General features: G+C 43.1%; 1 long non-coding RNA gene across 1 annotated transcript in view; it reads right to left on the bottom strand.

Moving 5' to 3' along the window:
- Positions 1-545: 545 nt before the first annotated feature.
- LOC137517531 (uncharacterized) overlaps positions 546-12,356 on the bottom strand; it is a 98,515-nt gene continuing 86,704 nt past the window's right edge. Inside the window, exon 3 of the long non-coding RNA XR_011020558.1 lies at positions 546-938. This is a non-coding gene — a long non-coding RNA (uncharacterized lncRNA). The remainder of the gene's footprint in view (positions 939-12,356) is intronic.

The following is a 12,356-nucleotide window of genomic DNA, read 5'->3' as shown; positions in this document are numbered from 1 at the left end:
GACGCTTGGAGGTCGCATTAAACAAAAAGTTACTGTTGCCATCTTGTGGCCAAATAGTAAAACTACACCCTAAAGCATTTTTCACATACAAATAGATTACTTATACACAAAAAATTAACTCATTACCCCCCACACTCCCCATTTATTTATTTTTTTTGTAATTAAATTTTTTTTTTTAAATTTACAATTAAAAAAAATACATAAATAGTTACCTTAGGGGCTGAACTTTTTAAATATTTATGTCAGGAGGGTACAACACTGTTACTTTATAAACTATGGGCTTGTAATTAGGGATAGACGCAAAACTGAAAAAAATGCACCTTTATTTCCAAATAAAATATTGGTGCCAAACATTGTGCTAGGGACATAATTTAAATGGTTTTATAACCGGGACAAATGGGCAAATACATTTCATGGGTTTTAATTACAGTAGCATGCATTATTTAAAAACTATAATGGTTTAAAACTTGAAAAATAATGAATTTGTTCCCACATTTTTCCTATTTTCCCATTAAAACATATTTAGAATGAAATAATTCTTGGCATAATGTCCCACTTAAAGAAAGCCTAATTGGTGGCAGAAAAAACAAGATATAGTTCATTTAATTGTGATAAGTAATGATAAAGTTATAGATGAATGAATGGAAGGAGCGCTGAAAGGTGAAAATTGCTCTGGTGCTCAAGGGGTAAAACTCCTCAGTGGTGAAGTGGGTACACTGCTCAGGTGTCAAATTTAGAAGTGTAGGTATTTAAATTTTGGTTCTCCTTTTATTCAGCTTATAAATGGCTGTTCGAATTTGGACCTTGCCAACCCCAAAACATAAAATTCAATGGCAAAAATGTGGGGAAGTTGCATTGAAGAATATCGCCGACTTCAACGGTTAAAAGCAAAGCCAACATGCATGCTAGGTTCCTAAATTGAAATGATCTTGTAGTTTCTGAAAAAAAAATAAATGTTAAAGTTATGATAATAAATATTGGCTTTCAAATACAGTTAAATGACAGATAAATGTATCCACCCATCGGTAGTAAAAATGTACATATATCCCCAGAAACAGCTCTAGATTTTACTGACACGCAGGCAACCCAGGGGCAAAGAAGCAACACTTTTGCTGAGGAACATTGTACAGCCACAATATGGCTGTATAAATATCTCTGGTAAGCATACCTATCATTTGAATTAATAAAAATGAATTAAAAAATTACATGGGTGGGGTCCCTCCTCCCAAGCCTCTGTAACCCTTTTTTCACCCATGCAGGCTGGTATCTCCAGAATGCAGAGCCTGGACCACATGGAGCTTCCTACCCAGTGCTATACCAGCCTGCATGGTCTATGATATAGGGGGATCTGGACAGGGGGCTCTTCCCCCACTTCTTCTGGTGTCATGGAGGAGGTCTAAGCCATGGGCAGATTTATGGTGGCATCTAGAGATTCCCTTTAACAAGTGGATGTCTAGATGTCTGCAAAGAGGAAATGAGTATGGGGTACTGAAGTCCCCCTTACCTATTTCAACAAAGAGTAAATAGTGAAAGATAAATGCAATCGTGAAAAAAAAGTGTTTTAATGATCTAAATGAATCATAAATACTTACCTTTAAGTAATATATCCTCAGAATCTGAAATAATCCCACAACAATATCCTTGATTGAAGATCCATGATACACAACACATCACTCCATGCCATTGGCACTTGCTATTTTAGTATACTATATATATATACTGTAAGTATAGTAAGCCCAGAAAAACATATTTAAATGTGCTGCTGGGGCTCCTCATCGGTCCTTTAATAGACCAATGGGAATTTTTCAGACCAAAAGGGATTTTTACCCTTGTTCTCAATTTTCTCCTTAACATACTTAGCAATTCTAGCATGTATGAGGGCTTTGCTATTAACTTCTAAAATCGGCAAAATTTATGTCAACCTACAGTAATTTGGGGAAAAAAATGTATTCAGATTTGGCAACCTGAGGAATTAGGACCTACAGTTGTGTTCAAAAGTATTGGTGTGTAGTAGTTCTAATTTTATTTCATCAGTCCACAGAACACTATCACAAAACTTTTGTGGTAGTGTTCTGTGGACTGATGAAACAAAATTAGAACTGTTTGGGCCCATGGATCAACACTATGTTTGTAGGAGGATGAACATGGCCTAAAGAACACCTTGCCTACTGTGAAGCATGGCGGGGGGTCAATCATGCTTTGGGGCTGTTTTGCTTCTGCAGGTACAGGGAAGCTTCAGCGTGTGCAAGGTACCATGAATTCTCTTCAGTATCAGGAAATATTGGAAGAAAATGTGATGCAGTCCGTCACAAACCTGAGGCTTGGGAGATGTTAGATCTTTCAACAGGACAATGATCGCAAGCATACCTCCAAGTCCACTAGAGCATGGTTGCAGATTAAAGGCTGGAACATTTTGGAGTGGCCATCGCAGTCACCAGACTTAAATCCAATTGAGAACATCTGGTGGGACTTAAAGAAAGCAGTTGCTGCTCGCATGCCTAAGAATGTGACTGAACTGGAGGCTTTTGCCCATGAAGAATGGGCTAAGATACCCGTAGATCACTGCAAGACACTTATGTCAAGCTATGCTTTATGTTTAAAAGCTGTTATAACTGGAAAAGGATGTTGTACTAAGTACTAAGAATGAAGGTCACTTGGGGGTTAAATAAAACTGATAATGATGTGAGCACAGAAAATTAATTTGTGGTTATTTCATTATAAATGTTATGTTATATTTGTCTGACTTAAAAGTGCCTCTTTGATTTAATTGTAAACAAGATGACTGAAATGATCAAAATCAATGTCAAACTGGCCAAAACGATCAATTTCAGTGGGGGTTGAATAATTTTGAACACAACTGTATTTCTCCAGATAAGCTAATAATATAACTCCTTCTACAGTATATCATCCTTATCATAGTCTAATGCTGGGTACACAATATGAGATTTTCTGGCCGATTTACTGTCAGATTATTTCCAACATGTTCGATTTGTTTTCTAATCAATTTCCGAGAATTTTCCGATCGACTTCCTATTAAAGTGAACGGAAATCGATCGGAAAATGCTTGGGAATCAATCAGAAAGCAAATTGGACATGTTGGAAATACTGTTGGATCTGACAGTAATTTGGCCAGGAAAATCTCATAGTGTGTACCCAGCATAATGCCTACTACACACCATACAATTTTCTGTTAGATTTTTCTGTTAGATTTTTCTATTAGATTTTCTGTTAAGTACTTGTAGAGACTGATCATTATCTCTGGTACATTGTCTTCTGGTTATCTCCTGCTGAGTAGAACAATGCCTAATTTCTAGGCAGATAGATGGTTAGATAGATAATTTCCGTGTTGGAAATTATCTATCTGGCAGGTAAATCTAATGCTGGGAATACACGGTGCATTTTTGCGGCTCGATTCTGCTGCCCAATCGATTCCCCGCTCAATTCCACGGGCGATTCTCTTTTCTTCCGCTCGTTTTCCTTATCTTTTTCCCTCATGCAGAATCGAGCGCAGAAACGATCGGGCGGGATATCAGATGTGTCGTAAATTATCGATCGAGCCATCTACATGGCTCTAAATCGAGCCGTGTATTCCCAGCATAACAGAAAATCTAACAGAAAATTGTATGGGGTGTACCTAGCATTAGGTCAGTCCTGGGTGAAACAATTTCACTTTTTAGTTTGGTTTTCAGATGTGAGTGGAAACTGGAGTGCCCGACATAAACACAAAAATAACTTAGAAAGTTATCTAACTGTGTTTTGGGAGGATCCAGTGCACACTGTCAACTTTTAATTTACTTTATATAGTTTATAACAATATAAAAAATGCATTCTACAAAATTTTATGATTCAAATATATATTATGTGCATATTATACATTCAACTGTATGTCATGCACTTTATTGTGTTTCATTATATGTTTGAACACCTCCCCTCTTTCCCCTGCCTGTCCATGGGAAGATGGTTTTGTATTAAGGTGATCCCTTGTGCTAGAAATATTGGAGACTGCTGGTTTACAGTCAATACAACAATAGAAACATGCTAAAAACTGTATACATGTAGGTGTCCTAAAGTAAGAACTGCACAACTAAAATGTCAGACGCTCCAGAAATTGTAGCACAGAAGCCTGTTTAAAGGATATAGCAATATATACAGTACTATACAGTGGGTTGCAAAAGTATTCGACCCCCTTGAAGTTTTCCACCTTTTGTCACATTACTGCCACAAACATGCATCAATTTTATTGGAATTCCACGTGAAAGACCAATACAAAGTGGTGTACATGTGAGAAGTGGATCGAAAATCATACATCACATTACAAATAAATAACTGCAAAATGGAGTGTGTGTACTTATTCGGCCCCCTGAGTCAATACTTTGTAGAACCACCTTTTGCTGCAATTACAGCTGCCAGTCTTTTAGGGCATGTCTCTACCAGCTTTGCACATCATGAGACTGAAATCCTTGCCCATTCTTCTTTGCAAAACAGCTCCAGCTCAGTCAGATTAGATGGACAGTGTTTGTGAACAGCAGTTTTCAGATCTTGCCACAGATTCTCGATTGGATTTAGATCTGGACTTTGACTGGGTCATTCTAACACATAGATATGTTTTGTTTTAAACCATTCCATTGTTGCCCTAGCTTTATGTTTAGGGTCATTGTCCTGCTGGAAGGTGAACCTCAGCCCCAGTCTCAAGTCTTTTGCAGTCTCCAAGAGGTTTTCTTCCAAGTTTGCCCTGTATTTGGCTCCATCCATCTTCCCATCAACTCTGACCAGCTTCCCTGTTCCTGCTGAAGAGAACCACCCCCAGAGCATGATGCTGCCACCACCATATTTGACAGTGGGGATGGTGTGTTCAGAGTGATGTGCAGTATTAGTTTTCTGCCACACATAGCGTTTTGCATTGTGGCCAAAAAGTTACATTTTGGTCTCATCTGACCAGAGCACCTTCTTCCACATGGCTGCTGTGTCCCCCACATGGCTTGTGGCAAACTGCAAACGGGTCTTCTTATGCTTTCTGTTAACAATGCCTTTCTTCTTGCCACTCTTCTATAAAGGCCAACTTTGTACAGTACATGACTAATAGTTGTCCTATGGACAGAGTCTCCCACCTGAGCTGTAGATCTCTGCAGCTCATCCAGAGTCACCATGGGCCTCTTGACTGCATTTCTGATCAGCGCTCTCCTTGTTCGGCCTGTGAGTTTAGGTGGATGGCCTTGTCTTGGTAGGTTTACAGTTGTGCCATACTCCTTCCATTTCTGAATGATCGCTTGAACAGTGCTCAGTGGGATGTTCAAGGCTTTGGAAATCTTTTTGTAGTCTAAGCCTGCTTTAAATTTCTCAATAACTTTATCCCTGACCTGTCTGGTGTGTTCTTTGGACTTCATGGTGTTGTTGCTCCCAATATTCTCTTAGACAACCCCTGAGGCCCTCACAGTGCAGCTGTATTTGTTATGACATTAGATTACACACAGGTGCACACTGTTTAGTCAGTAGCACTCATCAGGCAATGTCTATAGGCAACTGACTGCACTCAGTTCAAAGGGGGCCGAATAATTATGCACACACACCACTCTGCAGTTATTTATTTGTAAAAAATGTTTGGAATCATGTATGATTTTCGTTCCACTTCTCATGAGTACACCAGTTTGTGTTGGTCTTTCATGTGGAATTCCAATACAATTGATTCATGTTTGTGGCAGTAATATGACAAAATGAGGAAAACTTCAAGGGGGCTGAATACTTTTGCAACCCACTGTAGCTACATACAGATTAATAGCTATCTGTCACATGTCCGGTGACACGAAAAGTGCAATATGTGGATGTTATAAATTTGATCACAGCAATCAAACGAGTTCAAATCATTCTAAACATGAATATCTATATTGCATCTTTGAGTTAACAAACATAAATATCTTGGCACTCCACAATTGTGGAATTAGATATTCTGTTGACCTGGATGTGTTGTTTTTGGCAACAATACAGATTCTCATGCCCCTTTGACTTAAAAGTATTTTATAAGAAAATGCAATCTACTGTTTCATCAAAATTCTCATCTTACTGGCACAGTGAAAATGGATTGATTCACTTCTCATATTTAAAGTTGGGGAAATGGCATCGACGGCTATCTCACAGAGCCTAAGTACATCAAATATACAAATACACAGCTGAATTATCAGATGGGGAACAGGGAACATAACAATCATCACCTCAAACAAAGATCCTTCTTTATTGTGTGGTATTTTCTTAAAGATGTGCTTTGAATCTGTTCAGTACCTCTGGGAATCACCAATTAAAGCTGTGGATGATTTTCAAGGCAAGGAAGGCATCCAAGCCTTCTTTCAATGCAGATATAGAATTTGCCATAACTACTTTCTGTGATAATATATTATGCATTTTAATTACTTACTGCAAAGAACCCCTTTGTTAATAGATGGCAAACATTTTGTACCACCATTTGCACAATGCACATGATGTTCCCTAGTCCTTTCTATAAGCATAGGGATAAAACGTTCACCTGCCAAGCTTTTATATTGCCCTTTGATGTGTTTATACATGTTAATCAGATCACCTCACATTTGTCTTTTTTTCCAAGTCCAGTTTGTCCAGCCTTTCTTGGTATAATAATACCTTTTTTTTTGGTATAACACTTTTCTCCTGTCAGACTCAAAGCACTTGCGAGGCAGTCACTAGAGCGCACTCAGTAGGCAGTAGCAGCGTTAGGGAGTCTTGCCCAAAGATCTACTTACTGAACAGGAAAAGCTGAGATTTGAACCCAGGTCTCCTGTGTCAGAGGCAGAGCCCTTAACCAGTACACCATCCAGCCACTGTATGTGGTATGTATGGTATGTATGTGTTTGTACCTGTTCCAGGATGTCAATATCCTTCCTAAAGTGTGGTGCCCAAAACTGTATTCCATTCTGTAGGTGAGGTCTCATACATGTCTTAGACAGATGCAGAGCGTACTGTATAATACTAGTGTAACGATAGGATGCTGCAACTCAGACGTCTGATTATTTGTGATTTGCAGACCTGCATTAGGGTCTGTCAAACGGTTAACTGTTTGAATTAGCTGGTCAATCTGGGTCTGCTGCATGTTAACCGTTTTAATGAGTTCATTAACATTGGTAGCCAGCAGATCCACCCGATTGCACAGTGTCTCCATATTATTTCTGGTCTGCTGTTCTGTAACGATAGGATGCTGCAACTCAGACGTCTGATTATTTGTGATCTGCAGAATCACCAATAATACAGACGCTATACCTGATTATGTGGTGATCTGCAATATCACCAACAATACCAGTATAGCTAGCAGTGAGTAAGGTGTGGTGTTTGGTGCAACAGTATACACTTCTCCAGAGGAGCTGGAGGGTCTATCAACACAAGTAACAATAGGTCTTTACTAGAGGAGCTGGCAAAGTACTAACAATGAGAGAATAAAGAAGTTTGGCTAAACCTTACCAGAGGAGCTGGTAAGGTACTAACAGTTCAAATGACTGAATAGTTTAACTAGACCTTGCCAGAGGGGCTGGCAAGATACTATCAGTCACTACAGCTATATAAATAGGTCGTAACCTCACCAGAGGGGCTGGTAGGTTCTAATAGCTAAGAGCACCTCACCAGTGGCTAGGGCCCACTGGTGAGTAGAGTAGTCAGATAGGCTAGGTTCGATAACAGGCAGGCAGAGATAGTACCAAATCGGCAGGCAAGTGAGTAGTTAATATCAGGCAGAGGTTCAGCAACTAAGTCAGAAAGGCAGAGATACAGAATCGTATAGAAATAGCAAGGTCAGAGAGTAGCCAGAATCATACACAGGTTATCAGAATACAATGTAATAATAACTAACTATAGATAGATGTATATTGCAAACACTGCATATACATCTATCATCAACAGGAACCTCACTAGGTCTGAGCGCTAACACGAGTGTATTCGCAACAGCAGACGAGTTGCCAATGATCTGTGAAGGCTTAAAAAGCCGAGGAGAGCCCAGTGCCACGCCCCTTAGCAATCAGTCAATCCGAGCGGCGCGAGTCACTCCTGACGTCAGCTGACTGGCAGGTCAGCTGACGCGCCTTCTTCCAACATAAAGGTCCTGTCTCTGCCCGCGTGATACAGAGACCCTATGAGCAAGAGACAATGCCATTCCCGGCGTGCTGGACACTGCCGGGACGGTTAAGGCCTGTGATCAGGGAACAAAGGTGGCTGTGGGTATAGCCTGCATATCCGCAGCCGCCATAGCTTCAGGTGTTACAGTACCCCCCCCTCTACGCGTGGACTCCGAACACGATCCACCTGGCCTATCAGGATGCAACCTATGAAACTCCTCCGAGTTCTTCTGTGGTACCCAAGATCTCTCCTCTGCACAATACCCTCTCCAATGGACTAGGTACTCTATGGAGTTACACACCACCCGAGAATCCAAGATCTGCTCTATCTCGTACTCTGCTTCTCCATCAATCACCACAGGGGGGGGGGGGGGGGGGAGAGGAATCCACATGCACAGCAGGTTTCAAGAGGGATACATGAAACGTTCTACCACCCCTGAAGCTGGGTGGGAGCGAGACAACATAGGTAACATTGTTGACCCTTTTGGACACAGGGTATGGCCCTATGAATTTGGGACCCAATTTAGCAGAGGGTTGCGTTAGGGCCAAGTGTCGAGTAGAAACCCACACTAAATCTCCTGGGAGAAAATTCCACTCCACAAAACGTTTCCTATCCGCCTGTTTTTTCTGGGTAGAAAAAGCCTTTTTCAAATTCTCTTTGACTTTTCCCCAGATCTCCTTTAATGTCCCTTGCCACTCCTCCAAGGCTGGGAAAGGTGATGACACCACCGGCAGAGGAGAGAAGTTCGGTCATTTCTCCGTTACCACTTGAAAAGGGGAGAATCCCGAGGAGGCACATTTCAAAGTATTATGAGCAAATTCTGCAAAAGGCAAGAATTTGACCCAATTCATCTGAGCATCGGCCACGTAACATCTAAGGAACTGCTCCAAAGTAGTGTTGGGCGAACAGTGTTCGCCACTGTTCGGGTTCTGCAGAACATCACCCTGTTCGGGTGATGTTCGAGTTCGGCCGAACACCTAATGGTGTTCGGCCTTTTAAGTTCGGGTTCGCCCCGAACTACTAAATGGCCGCGAACAGGGCCGAACAGGGCCCCTGTTCGGCCGAACAGTGCCCTGTTCGGCCGAATACTGCCCCCCTATGGGGTCGCAGGCATAAGGGGGGAGCATGCCCCAATCGCGGGGGGGGTCGGAAATTCCCCCCACCCCCTCCGCTAGCGCTCCCCCCTCTGCCCGCTACCCCATACAAAAGTTTAATGAAGTAAAACAGTACCGGTCTGGTGGTAGTGGGTGGCTGGCAGTGGGCGGCACTGTTTAGTGAGTGACTGAGGAGGAGGAGTCCGGAGAGTGACCGTTGAGGGAGGCCGGGCAGCGGGCGGTTCAGCAGTAGTACCGTACTACTGCTGAACCGCCCGCTGCCCGGCCTCCCTCAACGCGTCACTCTCCGGACTCCTCCTCCTCAGTCACTCACTAAACAGTGCCGCCCACTGCCAGCCACCTACTACCACCAGACCGGTACTGTTTTACTTCATTAAACTTTTGTATGGGGAAGCGGGCAGAGGGGGGAGCGCTAGCGGAGGGGGTGGGGGGAATTTCCGACCCCCCCGCGATCGGGGCATGCTCCCCCCTTATGCCTGCGACCCCATAGGGCCCCCAAAAGCGGGATGTTCGGGGAGTTCGGGGTTCGGCCCGAACATGCCGAACATCGCGGCCATGTTCGGCGAACTTTCCCGAACCCGAACATCCAGGTGTTCGCCCAACACTACTCCAAAGATTGGTTGACCCTTTCAGTCTGCCCGTTAGTCTGTGGGTGGTAGCCGGAGGAAAACGATAGATTCATTCCCATATGATGACAGAAGGCCTTCCAAAACCTGGACACGAACTGGACTCCCCTATCTGACACCACATTTTCCGGAATTCCATGCAGTCTGAAAATGTGACGGATGAAGAGCCCTGCCAACTCTTGTGCAGTGGGGAGTCCGTCCAAGTGAATAAAGTGGGCCATCTTACTGAACCTATCGACTACCACCCATATGACTGTTTTACCCTCTGATCTAGGCAGTTCGCCCACAAAGTCCATGGACACATGGGTCCAGGGCTACTCAGGCACTGGAAGTGACTGTAAGGTACCCACAGGAGCCCGTCTAGACGACTTACTCCTGGCACAAACGGAGCAATTATTGACAAATTCCTTACAATCTGACACTATGGAAGGCCACCAGACGCAATGGTCTAACAACTCCTCTGTGCGAGCTATCCCTGGATGACCAGCATTTTTATGGGTATGGAATGCATGAAGAATTTTAAATCTGAACTGCAATGGAATGAATAGAAACCCATCTGGTTTCCCTTCAGGGACGCCCTGTTGGAATGGGCTTAACGTAGGTACCCAATCCACCCAGGAATCTATCTCAGGGGGTTCAGAGGATGACTCAGAAGTCTCCTCCACTTGAATTTCAGTAGCGGCTAAAGTAACATTCTCCAGACAATGATGATGACAATATGGGGACCTGCTCAACAACTGTCTGGAACTCCAGTCAATCCAAGGAGAATGTTTTTTAAGCCACGGCATACCCAGAATGACGGTGGAGGTGGACATTTTGAGTACCAGAAACTGTATTTGTTCCTTATGCATGACTCCTAACTGACACAACAACACAGGAGTCTGGGTGATGGACTGTTTAATTGGTAATGGGGAGTCATCCACTGCAGTAATCTGTACCTGACGTCCCACAAGAGTTAAAGGAAACCCAAATTTGACAGCAAAATCATAAGCCATGACATTTACAGTCAAACCCGAGTCTATAAACGCCTGAGTGGATGGAACCTGCTCCCTCCAGGTGATAGAGCACGGGAGTAATAAACGTTTATTGCTTAGAGGTAAGCCTGGATCGCCTAGGGTAGTACCTCCAACTACTCCTAGGCGATAGAGTTTTCCGCCTTCTTGGGACAAGCAGCCACTATATGCCCTTTTTCAGCGCAATAAAGACATAATTTTTTATTGCGTCTCCTGTTTTTCTCGACCTCTGTGAGCTTGGTTTGCCCAATCTGCATTGGCTCATCACGAGGTGGAGAGGAAGACACTGAAGCAGAAAAGGTACCGGAAGCATATCTCCCTGGTACTTTACTTTGAGCTTGCCTCTGATAGAGAACTCGCCGATCAATTTTGACAGCCAGTGAGATGGCTTCATCCAAAGATTTTGGTTCGGGGTGCCCCAACATCAAGTCGGCAACTGCATCAGATAACCCTGACAAAAAACAATCTAAGAGTGCGTACTGCCCCCATCTGGCTGAGACTGCCCATCTCCTAAACTCAGCTGCATAAGTTTCAACAGGATTATGCCCCTGCCTGTGTGTCTTCAATTTCCTTTCTGACGTTATGGCTAAATCGGGATCATTGTATATAACTGCCATTGCCTTAAAAAGAGTGTCAACTGAGGCCAGAGCCTCATTCTCCTGAGGGAGACTATAGGCCCAGGACTGCGAATCACCAGATAATAACGTCTTAATTAATGTAATTCTCTGGCGTTCTGTACCTGACGATACTGGCCGTAGTTCAAAATAAGATAAACACCTGTGTTTGACATTTCGAAAATCAGAGGGATGCCCCGAGAATTTTTCAGGAGGGGGCACCCTGGGTTCTATGACATGAGGGGAGGGCACTTGTGCATTAGGGCCTTTCAAACGGTTAACTGTTTGAATTAGCTGGTCAATCTGGGTCTGCTGCATGTTAACCATTTTAATGAGTTCATTAACATTGGTAGCCAGCAGATCCACCCGATTGCACAGTGTCTCCATATTATTTCTGGTCTGCTGTTCTGTAACGATAGGATGCTGCAACTCAGACGTCTGATTATTTGTGATCTGCAGAATCACCAATAATACAGACGCTATACTTGATTATGTGGTGATCTGCAATATCACCAACAATACCAGTATAGCTAGCAGTGAGTAAGGTGTGGTGTTTGGTGCAACAGTATAGACTTCTCCAGAGGAGCTGGAGGGTCTATCAACACAAGTAACAATAGGTCTCTACCAGAGGAGCTGGCAAAGTACTAACAATGAGAGAATAAAGAAGTTTGGTTAAACCTTACCACAGGAGCTGGTAAGGTACTAACAGCACAAATGACTGAATAGTTTAACTAGAACTTGCCAGAGGGGCTGACAAGATACGATCAGTCACTAGAGCTATATAAATAGGTCGTAACCTCACCAGAGGGGCTGGTAGGTTCTAATAGCTAAGAGCACCTCACCAGTGGCTAGGGCCCACTGGTGAGTAGAGTAGTCAGGCAG

This window comes from Hyperolius riggenbachi, chromosome 5 (genome assembly GCF_040937935.1).
Source record: "Hyperolius riggenbachi isolate aHypRig1 chromosome 5, aHypRig1.pri, whole genome shotgun sequence".
NCBI classification, from domain to species: Eukaryota; Metazoa; Chordata; class Amphibia; order Anura; family Hyperoliidae; genus Hyperolius; species Hyperolius riggenbachi.
Note: the sequence above shows the minus strand (reverse complement) of the source record. Positions and strands in the feature narration are given on the sequence as shown.